This window comes from Girardinichthys multiradiatus, chromosome 19, assembly GCF_021462225.1.
Source record: "Girardinichthys multiradiatus isolate DD_20200921_A chromosome 19, DD_fGirMul_XY1, whole genome shotgun sequence".
NCBI classification, from domain to species: Eukaryota; Metazoa; Chordata; class Actinopteri; order Cyprinodontiformes; family Goodeidae; genus Girardinichthys; species Girardinichthys multiradiatus.
In genome coordinates this window covers 13,818,168-13,822,549 of record NC_061811.1, presented here as the reverse complement: position 1 = coordinate 13,822,549, position 4,382 = coordinate 13,818,168, and the positions used below count along the sequence as shown (strand labels likewise).

Below are 4,382 nucleotides of genomic sequence, written 5' to 3'. Positions count from 1 at the left end.
ATTTTGGAAAAAGCAACATGACTTCTCTATTTTCGATATTTATTAACGCTGCCTCTGTCAGGAACTAGGATTTGGAAATAACGTAGACCCTAGCTTAGCCGAATACATGTGCGGCATAGATGCGCACACCCAGCATAGATATAAACAACATAGATAATCGATTTTATTCCGCTGTTGCCACGGGCTGATATTCAAGTACCAAAACACATTTTCTTATGAGGCAACAAACGTGCCACAATCTCAAAAATACATGTCGTTAAATGAATATTTACACATGTGAAATTTTACATAGAATTTTAAACGAGCAAAAAAATTATAATTCAGATTATTAAATTATTGAATGAGAAAAATTAATTAAAATGTTGATTAATACTATGTTATGATAATTGTATAGAAATATTTCAGTATTTATTTTACAGCACTTTGGAGAACCAAAAGTCCCACAATTCAATAAATAACTATAATAATTTAAGTAGAATTGGAAATAAATGCATTAAATGAAGAAATAAACATAGCCACAATTATTTCAGTATGTCAATATTTTATTAAATAGATTACAGCAAATAAAGGTTTGATAAACAAATAAATAAATAATTTGCAATCGTTTGCACCATGAGCTGGATGTATCATTGCACTCTGAACAGTAACATATTGTTCTGGGTCTTTTCTATGGATGGATAAATATTTCAGAAATAATGTCATTTTTATAAGAAACCTTTTTGAAATGACCACGGCTGTTTTGGAAATATTATATTTTCATTTTAACAATTCCTAAAATGATATATTGAACTATTAATCAATTACAATTTGCTTGTTCAAAAGGACATTTGTGTGGGTAGTGCAGAACAGTTGACACTAGCCCACATCCACTTAAATCTAGGCCTGCGAATAAAGGCAGTGTAATATAGTTTCCTTTTCTTTTTGATGAATAGCACAGACATTATTGCTAAACTAATGACAGTTCTTGCTGAAAGAGGCCACAGATTTTACCTTAAACCTTATTTTCTCCACAAGGGGGTGACCTTATCTCAAGTTCTGAGCTGTTTGTGGTCAGTCCAAGGTCTCTGATTTGATTTATTCAAAACTCATGTGAGTTTCAGTTTTACATCAAAAGATAGGGTTATTCATTTTCATTTCATGCATTTCAGTAAATGTGTGGTAAACATAGGCAGATTTTACCAACTTTCTCTATCTACATGTAAAATATGAATCTATCTACGAAATGTAGGCTGTGGAAACATGAAACAATAAAAACATTTCAGCGCATACAGTTACTTGCAGATTACGACAGGTAGGAAATATAAACAGGCCTTTCATCCTGAAAAGCTTTTTACTCATCAGTTTTCTTTGCTGTTGGCCTGAAGAAGAATCAGCTGGGGTTGTGGTTCAAACAAACAATAAAACAGAGTATATTTTACAATTCCCTTCTCATATAATTTTAAGAAATATAGTTCTTCAACACTTAATATCAAAGAGCAAAACAACAAACAAAACAGGAAAAATGAAATCAATGCCACTTGGGAGCAAGTTCAAGGCATCGCTGAGAACAGCAGTGACACAGGAACAAGATAGAGATGTACAATCTTATCAAAAGCAGACAGCTAATAAAGTAAATGACTTTACAGAGAGAAAACACATGAGCTTAGGCTGGTGGTCATCTGAAAACAGCAAGCATGGAGACAATGGATTAAAGGCAGGATGATGTAGGTGTTATTATTCTTAATGAGGACAAAGGTTAAAGGTGTAAATATGAAGATTGAGAGCTTTATTTCTTGTTATAAAACAATCTTTTAATGGGATACAAAATACCATGAAAAATATGCAGTGTAAGACCATGCATTTATAGCCTGAAACCAACAAAAGACTGAAGTAACAAAGAGAAATAAATGTCTAGATATTTGAAAATACATGAAAACTTTTTTTTTAAATGTGCCTATTTCCATAGTATCCAGTTTAGAATGTCGATGGGCCTTAAGCTTAAAATGTCCATTGCATCTTTGGGCATTTTTTGCCCTAACATCAATGGGAACCAATGTGCCTAAATTACTGAGCAAACACTCATTTTGCTTCGCAGTTGAAACACATCTCTGGATAAACATTTCTCGACTATCCAGGATTAGTTAACTATTGCATGCTGTAACGGAACCTGCAGCTTCTTTCTTTTATCTTTAAAGGAAGATCCACCCTTTCCTGATGTTCTGACTGAACAAATATAAAGTTAAACCAAAGGAGAAATCACATCACAGAAATTTTCCAGAATGTGTTTATCTCTGAACCCCCAGACATGGGTGGAATTTTTATTTCAAAGGTGGGGCCGACACAACTTGTCCAAACAAAAATCCTTAAAAACGCTTTTACACACACCCAATCTGGATAAAAATTAAATAAACAGTGGCTTTTTAAAATTTATTTTAATTCTGTCTTGCATACTACTATAGGCTGAATACAGTAAAATGACACCAAAACAATATGTATTTACCTTCAACTTAATCTCACTGAAAAAATTGTGGATTGTATACTCTCTTTGATCAGCAAGAGTTTCATGCAAGTGAAATGGGAATTTATTTAGGTGAAGTTGTGCTATAATCGCTGTCTTCTTTGTTAATCGTGTACAAAAATAGCATGTTATTATATTTGTTTGTTTACTTAATGTTTTGCTTCTGCAATTTGGAAAGTTTGGCTTCTGTGCATAAAACTTAGAGTTGTATAGGTGACTTATTTTTCTTTGAGGAAGGAGTCTAACAAAACAGTTTGCAGAAATCCATACCCTAAAGACATCTGTCCATCCATGCATCCATCCATCTATTGTCAATACCTGCTTGTCTTTGCAGGGTTTCTGAGGGGCTGGTGCCTATCTCCAAAGGTCGTAGGCAAGAGGCAGGTTACACCATGGACAGGTCGCCAGTCCATTACGGGGCAACGCAGAGACACACAGGACAGACAACCATGCATGTGCACGCCTTAAAGAGAGTCATTGTTAATTTTAATATATCTCCTTAACATCAAAGGTATCTTATCAATTCATATCAACCCCAACAGAAATTTGCTATTTTTATATCTGACCTTTTTGGGTATGAAAAGGAGGCTTCAGGCCCAGGATATTTTATAGCAAGCAAGCTCCAAACTGTTAGTTGGATGTCCACATGCCGATTGTTTCATGGCCCACATGCAAAATGCTCAGCACATCACTTTGAAAACACCCTCCTCACATTGAAATATGTTGGGAGCATCTTGCTGTGGGAATGATCTTCAGTAGCAGGGACAGCGAAGCTGGTCAGAGTAAAATAGAAGATGAATAAATAACAGACAGTTCTAGAAGAAAACCTGTTACAGGCTGCAAATGAGTCAAAACTGGATTCACCTTCTAGCAGGATAACCATACAGCCAGATCATTAATGTAATGATTTAGATTAGTGATCTCAAACCCCAGTCCACAGGGGACAGTATTCCGTAGGTTTTAGATGCACATGAGCTTCAGCACACCTGTATACAATAATTATATAATTAGCAAGACTCTGTACTGAACTCTGAACTTGATTGCATGTTGAGGAGTTATTTCAGCCATACATACATATAATAATTGCTCAACATGAGGACTGGAGTTTGACTCCCCTAGTTTAGAACAAAGTATAAGTAAGTAACAGAGTTGAAGTGTGTTCATTTGCCCTCATTAGCTTGGGGGACCCAAAAGCTCTTAAATGTATGTTCTTTTTTTAAACTGAGATTTAAACCCTCAGTGTCCAAATTCTGACTGAGAAAGTCAGTCCACATTTGAGTTTTTATTACAGCTGCTGCACATATACAATGTACTTGCAAGTTTAAACAGGTTTGCCTCTCGTGAAACCAGTGGCACACATAATGCTGTAAAATATCTATTTGTGAACAAGTTTTTTTTAACCCTTGAACACATAAAATGGAAACATATTTATCTTTTTTTATGGCAAATTTTAGTTGGAACCATGGCAAATTTGAAATCTTTCTGGTTTTCTTACTTGCTTGTTTTAGTTTATTAACATACTAAGGAAAACCTTTATAATTTGCAAGTTGTACCTATATTCTAATGCAAATGTAATAATTTCTTCTCATCAAACTTTCCATTCCATAACCTTTCCAAGTCTCATTCAACCTTAGACCAGCCCTGTTCAGCTGAGAATCCGAGAAAACTAACACCGCATGTCACCAGTGACTCACCAACCACACAGTGAGGCATGGTGGTGGCAGCATCATGGTGCAGAGATACTTTTCTTCAGCAGGAAAGTTGGTCAGAGGTGGTACATTAATGGCAGTTTTGGAAGAAAAACTGATATAGCCTGTAACAGACATGAGACTGGAGAAAAGGTTCCCTTTTCAGGAAGAGACTGGTTCTAAACACAAAGCCAGAA

The 4,382-nt window shown here is 35.2% G+C and overlaps 1 long non-coding RNA gene across 1 annotated transcript; it reads right to left on the bottom strand.

The window, feature by feature from the left end:
- Nucleotides 1–649: 649 nt before the first annotated feature.
- Nucleotides 650–3,461, bottom strand: LOC124855455. Its single transcript, XR_007035086.1, has 4 exons — nucleotides 3,362–3,461; nucleotides 3,064–3,270; nucleotides 2,816–2,960; nucleotides 650–1,658 (listed from the first exon to the last, which is right to left on the bottom strand). It is a non-coding gene; the product is annotated as an uncharacterized LOC124855455 (long non-coding RNA).
- Nucleotides 3,462–4,382: the final 921 nt, after the last annotated feature.